The sequence below is a fragment of the Xyrauchen texanus genome, chromosome 39 (assembly GCF_025860055.1).
Source record: "Xyrauchen texanus isolate HMW12.3.18 chromosome 39, RBS_HiC_50CHRs, whole genome shotgun sequence".
NCBI classification, from domain to species: Eukaryota; Metazoa; Chordata; class Actinopteri; order Cypriniformes; family Catostomidae; genus Xyrauchen; species Xyrauchen texanus.
The window spans coordinates 24434145-24451123 of NC_068314.1; the positions used below are offsets into that span (position 1 = coordinate 24434145).

A 16979-nucleotide genomic window follows, 5' to 3' on the forward strand; every position below is an offset into this window, starting at 1 on the left:
CCTCAAATAGGTGCATCTAATTTAGGATAATAAATGGAGTGGAGGTGGACATTTTAAAGGCAGACTAACAGGTCTTTGAGGGTCAGAATTCTAGCTGATAGACAGGTGTTCAAATACTTATTTGCAGCTGTATCATACAAATAAATAGTTTAAAAATTAAACATTGTGATTTCTGGATTTTTGTTTTTAGATTATGTCTCTCACAGTGGACATGCACCTACGATGACAATTTCAGACCCCTCCATGATTTCCAAGTGGGAGAACTTGCAAAATAGCAGGGTGTTCAAATACTTACTTTCCTCACTGTATATTTATTGATTGAATACATTTATTTGGTCATTTTTAAAAAGCCAAAATTACAAAAAAATGTAAATAAAATATAACTAGTAAAATGTACCTAGTTAAAAGGTCCCCTGTATAATTAACAGCATTAGTCGGGAGATACTTTACATTACTGAAATAAACCCATGTGAATCGATATTGAACCGAAAGCTTGTGAAACGTAATCGATTAGGAAATCTGTATCAATTCCCTTCTCCTTACATCACTACATAAAGGTACACATAACAATTTTTTGTTTATGTTGTGCTGGCTGACATGGCAGTTGCATGACAGTTTATTCAGCACGACCTGGCAGTAGACAAAAAAGTCCAAACAACAAAGAGTTGTGGAAAATCAGATGTGATCTAGGAGCTTTATTCAGCTTTACACCATGCATGCCATTAAAGAGATTCATGAAATGAATATAAAAAGAAAATCTAAAATCAAAGATGGCGCTACTGTAAATTAGGTCTATACTTCAAGCAAAATAAGAGAGCAAACAAGTGTGACAATTTCAAACATTTAGCCCCCCACCCCACACCTCACACACTCGTGGCCATTTTTAGCCTTCACAGTGGTGCACAATATTTGAGCGCTACTCACGAACAGCATCTCAGATGTAGATGCTGAAAAGTTTGGTACACTTATAATATGCATTTAGAACGGCACCGGAGGTGCATTTTACCAAATTAAACTACAGTGAACTTGCCTACAAACAGACACATACAAGACTTCCTGGAGAGGTTAGAATGTCAAAATAAAAGCATGAGGGTTTAAAAACGGCACAATTTAAATGTATTACTGTTGTATTTAAAATTAAAAGTCAATAATAATAATATTAATACCATTTTATTATTATTGTCATCATTAGTATTTGTTTAAAATTTATAACAATATTTAACATTTACATTTACATTTATGCATTTGGCACACGCTTTTATCCAAAGAGACTTACAGTGCACTTATTACAGGGACAATCCCCCCGGAGCAACCTGGATTAAGTGTCTTGCTCAAGGACACAATGGTGGTGGCTGTGGTGATCGAACCAGCGACCTTCTGATTACCAGTTATGTGCTTTAGTCCACTACGCCACCACCACTCCATTCAATTTGAATTTAAATTGAATGGGTTCCAAAAAATAACTGAATGAAAAATGGACTGATGTCTTACAACTACATTGAACAAAAAAGAGATCTGAATCCTTTAAATTCCAGATGCAAGTTGAAACATATTTGGAAAAAAATAAAATAAAATAAAACACTGGTTTCTTTTCTACTGAAGACTTGAAGACTGGAACTATTGTTAATTTTGCTGCTACACTGTTCAGTATACTAGTTAATAATAAAGTGTTTCTTGATAAGCTATACATTTATATCGAAATAATGTGTAGTTAGAGGTTTGTGTTTCTTTACATATTAAAGAGTGCTCCCAATTAGTTCCATAAAATACTGTAGATATTCTAAACTGATTATGCAAAAAAAAACAACAACACTGGTATAGGATCGATATTGGCCGATACTTAGATTTCCGTTATCGGAATCGGAGGAGAAAAAGTGGTATCGGTGCATCCCTATATATTACTTTAAATCATAGAATGAGGTATGTAATCTGTTTTTTTTTAATGGCTGATGCCGATATCTAGAGAGTAGGGTGGCCGATAAAATATATCACACAGTTTAATATAGTAAATAACAAACATAAAATTGCTAAAAATAAATAAACTAATTTAGCACTATAATTACTTTATAAACTTATATTATAAACTATATTCACTTATAAAAACAATTAAAAAATATATATATTTTATTTTAAATGGCAGATAGCAGTTTCTTTTGATTTCAGTCTAGTCATCAAATTTGACTAATGTATTTGCATGCTTTTACTTTGAAGTTGCACTCACACACTCTTGCGGATCAAGCGAGAGCAGCAGCAAACTCCTATAGTTTAAACATCCTGGATTGTCATGGAGTGACCATCATGATTTATGATTATGGAACTTTTGATCATTAGGTTTTGACTCTGGCTGATAGAATATGCACTTCAGAGGAAGATATTAGATGAGTGCTCGACGGGAAGAAAACACTGGATTTTCGTGAGGTTTGTGAATAACATCTGTTCAAACTAAATATCTGCATATTTGCAAGCAGTATGCATTTTATCATTAGAAAAGAAAGTTAAAATTAACAGGGAACTGCTGAGGGGAGGCTGATAGAATATGTGATTTAAAGGTAAATAAATGAGCACCCCACAGGACACTGGATCTGCGCAAGTTTTGTGAGGTTTGTTTATTACATCTGTTTAAATGAGATATGCGCATATTTGCAAACGGTATATGATATTAGTTTTATTGATATTTGCCTTGTTATCATTAGACAAGACAGATAAAAGTTACAGGGAACAGTTGAGGAGAGAGAGGGGGAATGAAACATGCAAGCACTTTAACTTTATGAGCTTAACTGCGCCTGCCGTGGCTCATTTATGTGGACCATTTAAATGAGACGGTGTTGCAAACCGGTCTATTAATGTAGAAACACAATGTTACATAACAACAAATTGAACCATGACTTGTCGTTTACATGTCTCACTTCACATGCAAGCAAGCGATTTTCAGCACCCTCAAGAAAGAAATCCGCCAAATGGGAAAATGTATCGGCCGATAGCGATAATTAAAAACTCTGAATATTTGTCGATTTATCGGCCTCAGTGATATATCAGTTGATCACTACACTAAACGCCTCACCCAGTGGCATAGCTGGTGTCTGAATGTTTGCAAACAGTATACCTTTGCTTGACTGTTTCAAACTTTTTAGCTCTGAGAAAAGAAAGATGAATTTCTCCATTTGTATATCAGAACCCAATCATTACACTCAAATTGGGAGGCTGTAATTCAGCGCTAGACATTTAAAACAGTGGTTCCCAAATAATCAAACAGATGGAAAGAGTCTTATCCTTCAATTGAAAGTTGGGCTTAAAGCATACATGGAGATTATACAAAACACTAAGGACATGAAAGCAATGAAAATATCATTGTTTATTCTGTACAATCATTATAAATTTACACATTTTATAAATGATACATGTATTTCTTTATAAATATTTTGGTGTATGACCCTGTCATGTTGTAATGTTATTTTAAAGTGGCTGCATGTGCCAACGTGTGGCATCATTTTAATAAATAAAAAAAAGTACTCTTTCATCCTGTCAAATATCACAAAATAATTTTTCTTTGTTACATCGACCCTTTAAAAAAGAAGGCTGTCTATATTAGAGGTCGTCCGATATATCAGTTTTGGATGGATAACAGATTTGTGGAACTATCGGTTATCGGCAAAAATCACTTCAGATTCGGATTTTAAACATCAACAACGAAAAGGTATGTATACAGTACATGTTGCCATTTCATTATAAAGTAATTAATTTGTTGATTAGATCCTGCATTAGTAGAGAACAGCAGTATGTTTTCTGACAAGGTTGAGAGGACGCTAACATTAAAGCTATCCTCAAGAGGTTAGAACAATGTGAGAAAAATACAAGCAAGTCCTACCCAAATGTATAAATGTCACGATTATTACCATTTATTACCATCTATTTGCATTAGATTATATCCAGCTGGTCACATTTATGCATTCGTTAGCCAGCTAAGTTGTATATTTAAAGTGACGTGAGAAAGCATGCAGCCGAGAGAAATGTATAAACAAATCAGAAAAGCATCTGATTTCAATAAAAAAAAATATATATATCCTCATTGTAATACGATGAATTCAGATCGATCATATTCTTGCATTAAAAAAGGCTAGACACAGTGCAACAAATACAGTTTAACAGAAAGCTGGTGTCTCGATATGCCTTTAAAGTTCTTTTTAATTAGACACATCAACTAAAACACAGCACTAATGCATGAGATGCTGAATAAAGAAAAACAAAGACGATCGCTTAGTGCGCGTTTACATAGAAATACAAATGGATGATGGCAAAAGCGTTCGGTGTGAACAGCCCCTTAAAGTTGGTGGAGGTCTTTGGCTGTTGCGTATTGCTCTCTTATAAGTGTTTCTCAGATTAAGCAATGAGTTGTTTAAATGCTTTGTCACGAAATTTGTTCAAATTGGAAATGTGTGTCACAAGATCCTCGCGTTTGGTTACAGTCAGCTGTGTTCCATCGGTTTGAACAGCCCGTGGCCTGGGCTCATATTCCGAGCCGCTTCACCACAGAGTTCAGCCAAATACCACTGCTATCTGTGAATACTGCTACTCTACATAAAACCGCACTAAATAAAAAACAATGTGGTATTTTGCTGTTATTATGAAGCTTCTGTCTGGAGTAGTAGTAATAGTCAGTGCAAGTGTGACATCAAGTAAACCGTCTATTGAAGCGTCCCCCCGCCCCTCATTTTAATTTTCACATAACATTTGAGAATATGGACAGGCTAAAATGTATTTATTTTATGCACATTAGTTGAAAATTAAATGATCTTTTTTAACAGCCAGGATAGGAATGTTGTATGCAATAATATCATTGTGCTGAATGGTTTATGTATTTATTGCACCCTCTTGTGGACTAAGGAAACAACATCAATTTAAAAATCAGCTTATTTTTAAAATTTGAATATTAGTTCATATATATTAATATTTATATATGTATTTCATTTAAAAAAGTACAATACATTTTCATAGTTCAGTCAGTACTGTTTTTTTTTTTGTAATAAAGTTCAGCACTATTTTACTTATTTGTGTGTTATTTTTTCATTCAGTATAAATTTTAAAGACTATCGGTTGATTAACCGGTTATCGGCAGGTACTGCCAAACTTGGTTATCTGTAAAATCCACTATCGGTCGATCTCTAGTTTAGGGCCACCGAAGCAAATTCAATGATATTCATCTTGCCTTTGCCACTTCATAAATGCTGCCACCACGCCAGTTGAGGTAAGAAAAAGGAGCTGATACACAAGTGTAGTTGAAGTAAAAACTTCACTCACAGAAGTGTGAGAAATAGAACATGGAACACCGCTAGCGTGAAAGTTACTTTCATGCAGGAGGTCTAAAATAACCCAGTGCCGCTACTTGGTACTGGTGCTTCTGAAACGTGCTTCCGTACAGCGCTATATGAGCCTTTTTGTGAGTGACAAGTGAGCCACAGCAGAAACACTAGCACCAATGATCTTTTCTATCTGCTGTTTTCAAATGTCATAAGAAATATGGTAATGCAAGTAAATGTGAAATAAAGGGCTTTAAAGTCTGGACCTCTCAGAATTATATGTCCTGATTTATGTAATATATGTAATGGGTTTTAATATTGGGAAACAAACTGATCATTCTGCCTTCTGATATTCATAGACGACTTGAATCATTATGGATAATCATCCAGATGAAAAAAATGAATATCCGTTAAGGAGTACGAAAACACATTTTCACAGTCTGACCTCATAAAGGTGTTAAATTCATGTACAGTCAGAATATTATAACTAGCCCTATAGAAATAAGGAATTAAATTAGATTAGACTAGTTTGATTTCCTATTATTCCACTAAAGTAAAAAAAAGAAGAAATCCTTATATGGTTAAAAATAACTTAAATGTATACATAATATGGAACTACATAATTATGCTTAATATGAATTCATTTGAATTCTGTAATAAACCAACCAACCACCGAAGACCTTTTTTGACCCAGGAAAAACACTGAAACACACAACTGGATATACGGCCTAGCTTGTGTGAAAAGGTTTATTGTAGACACGCAGTCATCTATTCTGTGGTTGAAAGTGTCCGATAATAGCAAAGACTGAGATCAAATTTGCAGTATTCGGCTAGTCAAATGGATCTCAACATGCTACCTGCATAAGGCAGCCCAACTCCTTATAAAATAAATCAGCTTTTATTAGGGTTCTAAAATAACAAAATAATAAAAGTCTTATCTCCAGAAGGTGTGCATGATTTAAAACATATTTCCAGTAACATTAATATATTTAGGTGTAAAAATGTTTAATTAGGACAAATGAAATGAGTGCACCTTTAACTGACAACAGCTCATTATGAGTATCATTTAGCCTACCGATGAATGCTCAATTAGCTGCCTAAATTTCTCAAATACAGAGTTCTTTGTCTGACGTTGCATTCATAATATATGCAAAAATATGCAAATAGGAACATCATAAAATGGCACAGTGTCAAGGCCAATCAGATAACAAAGATACTGCAGCATCCAATCAAATCAGGCAGAACGATGCCTCCGAATCGAGCATTTTATCTCACAGCATAGACAAATTAAATCCCTGCAACAGTGCAGAGTGCTCATCTAGTGTATTGAGTGGCCAAATCAATACCTAGGGAGGACTGCTACCTTCCAATAAATTACCCATGCACTTCAGGACCACCAAGCCTGTAAAAACAAAGCAGGGAACTCCAGGCATTTACAGTCAGCAACATTAGTTCAAGTAAAGAAAACCATGGGTGGGGAAATTCCCTTCTAGATTTGACACAGAAAAGAGCTTTTAACAAAACAGGTCATGGCAAACAGGGACCGCCAAGAGATATATCGCCAACTGCAGCTCGTAAATTGTCCTCAGGATTGCAAATATCATGATATGTCCTCTGCCTTGGATGACATTTTGGTGTGTTGGAGATGCTTAGTGTGTAGTGTAATCTTCATTGTGTAATCAAAGGTGGCGTGGGTTTAAGCGCCATTTAACTGGTTTTGGTGAAAGGTATAACAGATGTCTATTTGGTTACAGACTGATAACAGGCAACTTCAAAGCATTTAGGCCTTGTCGAAGCAAATAGATGCAAATTAAATCATTAAAACACATTAGGAAATATATTTGCTTAAAGGCCACACAGCGTGGAGTCTACAAAAATTAGGTGTCTGTGTACTAGTTGTAATAAACACCTGAGCTGAAATCGTCAGTGATCTATAGACCAAGAGGCAATCAAAAATTACATCTGTCTGCACACATTAAAGTGATAATTTATGCACCGATAGTGGCACAAAAAGGAATTGCAGAAATAACTAGTGCACTACTAGGCAGAAGCACAGGTCTGCTCAATTAGAAGGTATGTCCCGATACCAATACTGGTATTGTTATCGGTTCCGATACCGTGCTCATGTACTTGTACTCATGCTCGTAAAAATGCTATGCTACCAAAAACCGATACAATCTGACATTCAAAGGTCATTCTGTAAACATTCAACCCATAAATTAAAATCACGTTATGTCCTAGTGTGATTATTTAACTGAAAATCTATTTAACGAAATTAATATATAGTTTGCATGTGCTGCACACTTTAAATATGAGTGGTTGTGAATGTATTGAGCCACTGTTGTGCAGAACTTGTGCATAAAGACACAAAGTGCCTTTAGAGATCCTTGACTCATACACAGAAAACACCATTATGAGCATTGCACGCTCCGTTTGAAGCACAAGACAGCGAGCAGAGCGCTAAATCACTTTGAAGCACGAGGCACATACAGACTACATATTGATTTATTTAAATAGCACCCTTTTGCTGTTTAATAATTGCTTTGAGTCATATTTAGACTGGCATTTCTGGATTGAGAAGCTACCATCATAACACAGAAACCTTTCAAAATACAGTGCAGTGAAAAATTATTTGCCCCATCCAGACTTTTCTGTTTTTTATGTATATCTCATACTAAATTATTTCAAAAATTCAAACAAAATCTAAAATAAAACAAAGGCATTCTGAGTAAACACAAAATACAGTTTATAAATGATAATGTTATTTATTGAAGCAAAAAAGTTATCTAATACCAACTGGGCTTATGTGAAAAATTTGCTAGTAATTGCTAGTTACTAAATCCCCAAATCAATGAAACTGCATTCATAATGGGGTTCAGCTGGACAAGACACACTCAGGCCTGATAACTACCAGCCTTGTTCAATCAAACCAACCCCTAAATAGAACTTTTTCAGCAGCATGAAGTTGTCTAAAAGGTCTCACCCAGTAGCACATTATGCTAAGGTCGAAATAAATGCCAGAAATAATGAGGAAAAAGATGATTGAAATACATCAGTCTGGGAAGGGTTACAAAGCTAATTCAAAGGCTCTAGGACTCCAAAGAACCACAGTGAGAGCCATTATCTGGATCTAAATGGAGAAAACTTGGCACAGAAGGGTATCTGGGGGGCAGGGTCCGGGACAGGTGGTGGCTCACCTCGCAGAGGACCGCCAGCCCACTCCCAAGATCCACAAGATTTTAACTGCAGCAAGTTTAATATACGCTATTGGAACTGGAATTACTGCAGCTGCTGGCACCGGACTGTCCTCGTGGCTATTTGTGAGGGGCTATGGCCCTGGAACCATGTTACCGGGAAAGCTGTGTTTCTTGGGGCAGCAGGGAGAAGGCGGACAGGCAGAGGAGGCCCGCGCCGTTCCCGCTTCGGCCGCCGCACTCGTGCCGCTGTGGTAGACTGGACATCTGTGTCTCCCAAGGAGAGGGTTCGGGGCACCCGGTTGAGGGATCGCACCTGGAAGCCAACACTCTGAGCGGGGAGGAACTCGCTGCCCAAAGCGGCCGAAACGACTGGGCAGGGGCCAGCCCCTGGCATGTCACGTACTCCTGTCGATCAGGGGGGGGGTGTATGTGGAAGAGCCTGTCCGCCCAGCAACGATCGCGAAAAGCCTAACATTATCTCCTGCCTGGCCGGACCTCCAGGCCCGTCTGGACCTGCTCCGCATCCGAGGGGCGATGACCGAACCAGCCTGCCACACTGTCACTATCGCCTCGGTTGTTTGGAACCAGTTCTAATCGTTCGTTCCTCGGGGCTCAAAATCACTTCAAAACAGGGGGAGCAACCCTCCCCGGACTCTCAGGGGCGTTTGCAACACGTCACCTTGCTCTAGAAACCCACCAGAGCATCCACAGGCCGCCCTGAGTGAAGGATGTTCAGCCGCGACCTTCCCCTTTGATCGCATGGAGGTTTCACAGAGTGAGCCAAAAACGAAGTCCACAAAAAAGCGTGCAGGACAAATCTCAGACGGCACCCCACTGCCCAAACCCCCGTTTTTGGACCTCCACCTCGTATCCGTGGCCGAAAGGTTCAAACGAAATCGGCGTGGCCGGGAACGCTGGAGACCCTGGTATTCAGGAACTCCCAAAAAAGTGACATTTTGGGGTAAACACCTGACTTTGTACCCTCCAAACGGGACGTCGAGCCGCCTCATGCCCGCCGAGGTGCACCCTCTCGTCCTCGGCCGGTAGGGCGGAGGTTTTGGTTCTTACACCCTCTACCGTAAATCCTTAGTTGTTTTTCTGAAAACTCGAAGTCATCCAGGCCACACAAATTCGCTTCAAGCCAGGAGGGCTCACTCTGCTCGGCCTTCTCGGTACCATGGAGGGCCTGGTTATCGCACGCTCTCCCAGAACTTTAAAGGACACAATACCACTTTCTGGACCCTCCAGGCAGTAGTTAGAGCCGCCTCATGCCCACTTGGGCTCACCCTCCCGGCCAAGGCCGGGCTGGCAGCCTTGTTCTTACACCCACTCCAGAAATGACTTAGTCATTTTTAGGGTTAGGGGTTAGGGTTATATCTATAGCTTATATCTTATATCTAAGATCTCAAACAATTTAGTATGAAAAATACAAAAATATATGCTTTTTGTCATTTTTACCCATTTCAATATTGAAATGGGTAAAAATTAAAAAAAAGTATAGCTTAAAAGATATGGCAATTTATCGTCACAGCCCTAAAACAGACAAAATTTATAAAATCACAGTTATTTGTTTGACAATTAATCATTAGCCAAATTTCATAATTGTGACAGCCCTAGACGACTACACGTTTGTGTGTGTATTTTGCAGTCGTACTCAGAGCTTTTCAAAAGAATCCCTTGACAACAGTGAATTGATCCTCTCAAGCCTCAGAGGGCCTCATTGAATGATAAGAAGCCTAGAGAGCTTGTGTACTTGTGCAATGCTGACCGTAGGGCGCAAATTCCTCAAGACACTGTTCACAGGCAGGGTTCCTCTTGACCAGTTCCATACAAGAAAAAGTGCCACAAATGCATAAGCATTAAAAATCACTCTCAGGTTTGACTTTCTTTTCAGACAACATTATAAACGACTTGGTACAAATGTAACTACTAAACAGAATGCAAATGTTTACATTAAAATACACACAATGGGCCTCATCCAAGAAACACAAGCAGAACACATTTTTGGTGTAAATCATTTGTGAAACCATTCATTTACAAATTGTCCCATTGAAATGAAAGTGTCACTTTGCATATGAATGGTTTTACGTATGATTTACACAAAAATACTTCTGCTCAAGTTGGCCCAAGGTACAGAATATTTAATTTGCTAAAGGCACCAAGGGATGAAGTATGTCAATGTCTTGCAAATCTTGCAAAAATTTGTCGGCTGAGCCATGTCCACCCTGGTACAGTATAACTGTAACATATTTTATAGATTGAAGTTCTACCACTCAGAGTTCCATTTCTGATATTATCAAATATGGCATGTACTCTAAAGTCTAAGGTCTTTTACAGTATAAACACTTAGCTAGTACACACAACGTTACAAAATAACATCACAGAACAACTCAAAAGCAGACGTGCTACAGACACCCCAAAACCAGACAATACTGCTATTTTTCTGTCTCTTTTCAAGACAATTATGTCAACACCATTTCCACTAGGCGATCATGGAGAAATAAGCATATGGCTCACATCCCTCCGTCAAAGGCAAAGCAGCCCAATCAATCCGGCAGGAACAATGACCATTGCTTATTAGATGCCACATGCTAGCGAACACTGTCACAAGCGATTAAGACAGATGCTGGCCTATACTGCCTGTGATGCAACCCACTATCCGAAGGGCAAAAAAAAAAATCTAATCAAATGGGACCAGCAACATTAACATGTCACCTCACCTGACCTACTTTGGGATCGGGATCCCACAAAACACTTCAGGGGCATAAATGGGTCTCCATACTCTTCCTTTTTTGTGGTGTGTGAAATGTTCAAGAAGCAGGTCAACAGATTACATTGCCTGTAGTCAAACATGTATGCATCCCCCTTAGGCATTGTAGTAGTGTGTTTTTATATAGAACCTTTTAATTGTAGCCTGCCGATTCCTTCAGTCTGTCATTGTAGATCTGTCAATATCAAAATTGCGATGCCTTTTAAAATGAGTAACGGCTGCACTTGTCCATTTTTGCCATATTCCTGTATACAAAACATTGTTAATCCTTCTTTTGTCAGCCACATGAAATGAGTGAATTTTTTTTCTTCCATTGTTGACATACTCCCCAGACTTCTGAATATTGAGGTGCTTGTGCTTTTTAAAATAGCCAATAAACTTCAGGTACGTCACAGCCATGGACCATGTTTTTAAACTTGCTATTGCTATTTAGAGGCAGACAGAATTATTTATGGTCTGTATATTTAGACCATAAATAATAATTATTTAGGAGGAGAGGGTTTCTACTTCTAGAGAACATTTTATAGTAGTGATCGTCCGATATGGGTTTTTTATTGGCCGATGCTGATATCCAGAGAGCAGGGTAGCCTGTTATCAGGCAGGGTAGTATATCATACATATATCAACATAAAATTGCTAAAAAAAATATTTGGCACTACATTAACTCAATTTCACACTAAACTTTAACTTTGTAAAAAATAATCTAATATCTAATAGGGAACTGGTTCTGGGTAGCTCAGCGAGTATTGATGCTGACTACCACCCCTGGAGTCACGAGTTCTAATCCAGGATGTGCTAAGTGACTCCAGCCAGGTCTCCTAAGCAACCAAATTGGCCCAGTTGTTAGGGAGGGTAGAGTCACATGGAGTAACCTCCAAGTGGTAGCAATTAGTGGTTCTCGCACTCAATGGAGCGCGTGGTAAGTTGTGCGCAGATCGGGGATAGTAGCATGAGCCTCCAAATGCAGAGTCTTCGCGGTGTCATGCACAACGAGCCACGTGATAAGATTTGTGGATTGACGATCTCAGAATCGGAGGCAACTGAGACTTGTCATCCGCCACCTGGATTGAGGTGAGTAACCGCGCCACCACGAGGACCTATTAAGTAGTGGGAATTGGGCATTCCAAACTGGTAGAAAAAGGGTATAAAAAGAAAAAAAAGAAATGGGGAACTGTTGAGGAGAGAAAGGGAGAATGACAAGCACTTTAACATTATAAGCTCAAAGGTTCCTGACATGGCTCTGATATGCAGACCGTTTAAATGACACTGTGTTGCACACCGATCTATTATTGTAGTAACAAAATGGCACATAACAAAACAAACCGTGACTGGTCGTTTACATGCCTCAGTCACTTCACATGCAAGTAGGTGATTCTCAGCACCCTCAAGACACAAATCAGCCAAAGTGGAAAATGAATGATGCCGATAATTAAAAAATTCTGAATATCAGCTGATTAATCGGCCTCAATGATATATCCGCCAACCACTATTTTATAGGACTTCTTTTGTATACACCCATGCATGCAATCATTATTTTTTTCCTTTTTCACAGGAAGATTATACAGTCACTGAGCACTTTATTAGGAATACCTTTTCACCTACTTATTCATGCAATTATCTAATTAGCCAATCATGTGGCAGCAGTGCAATGCATAAAATCTTGCAGATAAGGGTTAGGAGTTTCAGGTAATGTTCAACCATCAGAATGGGGGGAAAAAATGTGATCTCAGTGATTGACCGTTCGACCATTTTTTCCCCAAAATATTTCATATAGAAACATGAAGTTGGACTGGGCTTGTTGGTTTTTCCAATAGCCAATAGTTTATGTTAAAGCCATGAACAATTAATTGCTTAATTATTATTAATAGTATATATTGTGTATATATACACATACTGTATAATTTCACATTCTGCAAGTTTTTAAAGGGACAAACCTTGAGTCGGGACACAGCAAGGTTTAAAGCAAAGTCAAGTATGGTTTGAAATATCAGTAATCTTTGAAAATGTTATGCATCTAAACATTATTAGGACTATGTTTGGAGGAATGACAATACAACAATAAATCTAGGGCTTAACCTTTATTAAAGAACACACCACAGGCAAACTTTGGTTTTACCATTTAAAACACATAACAGAAAAGTTCATGAGTGAAATAACAGGACGAAATTACAAAGAGAAATAAGGTTATATGCATATGTGGCATTGTTTGTGGGTGAGCATGGCTGTCTGAGGTAGTTTATCAGAGCATTTCTGAAATCAAATGTTTACTCCCGCACTTTCACACACACATCTACGATTTTATCTTCGGTGCACAGGTGGGAGATGGCTGGGGGAAAGAGCCATCCCATTGCTCCACATTAAGACTCGACAGAGGGCAACAAGAATGTGTGTGTGTGTGTGTGTGTGTGTGTGTGTGTGTGTATGTATCTTTCTAGACATATGCACTCTGTGACTCTTAATTACTGTAACTCCACATTCACCAAAATAAATATAAATTCTTCTGCATCTTGATTTGCATCTGTTTGAAGAACAGGTCATGGGTTTACTGTCCTTGAATAAACCAGAGGGCTGGTTTTGTGTGAGAGAGACAGTCGTGCTGGGGATGTTTAATGAACTAATTTACCTCTATTAAGGAGTGACACTAAATGTGGTCTGATTGCCTGCAACTACAGAGATAAACGGTGAGCAAGCCAGTTGAAGACCACCATCCATATCTACACAGCGTATTTATAGTATGAATCACTAAATTCAAATCCAGATTGGACCAAAGGTGCTAATGTTTATAACAATGGACAAAACACTGTGAGCTAATTGAACAGAGGAATCCAATGTGGAATAATTAAGGAGTGGATCTCACAAAACCGGTCAAGCACATTTCTGGGGCACAAATTACCCCCCCCCCCCCCCCCAGAAATTATATTTAGCTTAAAAGAAAATAAAGCTTTTTTTTGTAGGACAAATTAGTTGTTTTGCATTGTGTTTTATGCATTATTATAATGACATTATTATCAAAATCCCCTCCCCTAATTTTCATTACAATGCAAAAAAAGTCATTCCTATTACAGTATTTTAATGCAGAAAAAACTATATTATTTACATATTATTTCATTTAAATCATAGCATTTGTTGTACTTGTTAATTTATGCTAATTTAATTAAGCAATAAACCATACACAATTCCTGTATTACACCAACAAGAATCAATAAATATAATGGAGAAATAAAATGTAAAACATCTGGATGCATTACAGATTTCTGTATGCTAAACTGTCATGAAAATCTGAATGATCCTTAAAAATAATCTTATTTATATATATATATATAAAAAAAATGAAATAACTAAAAGATTATGAGCAGGGAGAAAACAGTTTGACAATAACCCCTGTGCTTTTTTCTTTCCTTTTCTTTTTTTGGCCAATCTAAATATATATTGTAAAACCACCAGAAAGCTCAAATATCCAGATAAACCAGCATGACAAAAGTGAGTGATAACTGGCCAGGCAAATAAAATAACCCAGGGTTGCAGTAGAGTTTTTAAAATCAAATTTACAACTTTTTAAGACCTTTTTTAAGACCTGAACAAATAAAATGAATACTGTATCCCAATACCAAAACAAACCAACACAACCTCAAATTAAATCATGTATCACAGACTCTTACTTAAACAGGCAGGGACACACAATCAACATGGCCTTAACGTTGCTTATCAGTAAAACAGAGTAGGCTATATGCAAGTTTAAAATACTCAAGATATGTTTTCTAAATGTATTTCACATTAAAATTGGTTTAAGTACCATTATATAAATAGCTATAAATTAGAGGTCGACTGATATTGGAATGTGCTGATTCGATGTGTTGAAAGTAAGCCAGTTAATCTGCCAATAGTTTTTTAATTGGTAGCCTATATTAAATGTTCTTAGTCTTTTCTTCCTGTGATGGGAGGGCCAGACAGAGGCTACAAGAGATTTGATTCATAGCGGGGAACTTTTATTTTTAAAGGCACTTTAACTTTGAAATACACCAGGAACTCTTATTTTGAAATGTTTGCGCTTCACTGCTTCCAGCTGCTCTTTCAAATAGATAAGAGATATCAAATGTGCACTACTACAATAATCTACAAGTTATTACAATCTAAACAATTAAAAGTAAACATTTATCAACACTATATCATCATCATCATCAACAGCTGATCTTTAGTGATAGTTTTTCATAAATGTTCAATATGGCTTAATGATTGCAAACTGCTCTGCAACAGTTGGAAACACAAGTCCCCGCGTGCTTGGAGAAAATACAACAGTCACGTTCTCACTTTGAAGGATGCAGTGCATGCATTTATTTAATTAAATCGTATTCTTTCGAAGTTTGATAATCCCATTAGGTCATATCACGATTCCTGTCTTTCCCCTTTTTATGACCTTAAATTTTGAAAACTGAATTTAAGACATTTTAAGACTTTAAAAATCCATGTGAACCCTGTAACCATCCTTTCTGCTGGAGCTCGGAGCAAGCCAATAATAAATTCCAAATTAGTTTAACCACCCCCAGTCAGCTCTTATTGCACATCCGAGTGTTCTTATCTGTAAAAATTTCCAGGAATTCATCATAATGCAACAGAGAAGAGAAATGACTAACATATTCAAAGTCTGATGAGACCCAGTTAAACATGGGCAGGTTGTTATCTACAGTGAAAGAAGAACTACACAACTATAGATATATCCACTTTGGCCTGATTCACATGCTCTTAAATAGTTGCATAAATTATTATTATTTTATTTTTTACATATGCAGACTCTAGAATGGGCTGTGGGACAGAAATTGCCAAAAGATCTACTGGAAGATGATCTCGCTCAAGCTGTTCAGCAGGGTTACATCATATCACCACCTGCCAAAATCAGTTACTATGGATAGAACCACAGCGCCAGTACACACAGACTCATTCATTGTTCTGATCTGTGTGCATTAGTGTTAGTGATTATAATAAGCAGCTTTTGTTTGTTCTAAATCGCAACAGTGACTGATAAAGGCAACTCAGGCTAAAATAGTGAACTTTGGCCCATTATAAAAAGCAGGCTGTTGAATTTACGACTTACATGGCAGGCATCATCCACTTGTGTTCTGATGATGGTCTTGTGCAGAAGATTTTTGCTGCCTTCAAGTCACATCAGAATGATTGTACGTATGAGATGAATATATTAGCAGCACCACAATTCCTTTGATTCCTGATTTCCAAGTTGGGGGCATATCTATTCAAGAATCATACAGGATTCTTGAATAACTGTTTTTATTGTAAATGTTGACTGTTTGTACAGTTGAAAAGCAGCTTTGAAAACTTGCCAGAAAGAAATCTAAAACTAATTCAGCCAGTTTATGAAGTGACAGGCTTGTGTGGCCAAACTACATTGCACATACATTTTCTGTGGTTGCATGCAAATTATGTGTTTATTGTGGATCAAACATTTAAAAAAATAAAATAAAATACATTATTGAACATGGAATACAAAATAAACCCTTTGTAAAATATCACAAAATATTGCATTGGTTTTAAAATTTGTTGATGCATCGCAATATTTATTGAAATGATCTCGAAATCGATACTTAAATCCCAAGAACGATCTTTTACTCTATGCGCAATCCTCCACTACAATGTGAGGAAATCACTTGTACTTCCAAATTTCGAGCTGTGCAACTAAAATGTATATATTTATCAACTGGCTGGTAA

The 16979-nt window shown here is 37.5% G+C and overlaps 1 protein-coding gene across 1 annotated transcript in view; it reads right to left on the reverse strand.

The window, feature by feature from the left end:
- Positions 1-16979, reverse strand: part of LOC127632775 (F-box-like/WD repeat-containing protein TBL1XR1) — an 81197-nt gene that overhangs the window by 14197 nt on the left and 50021 nt on the right. The window lies entirely within an intron of this gene.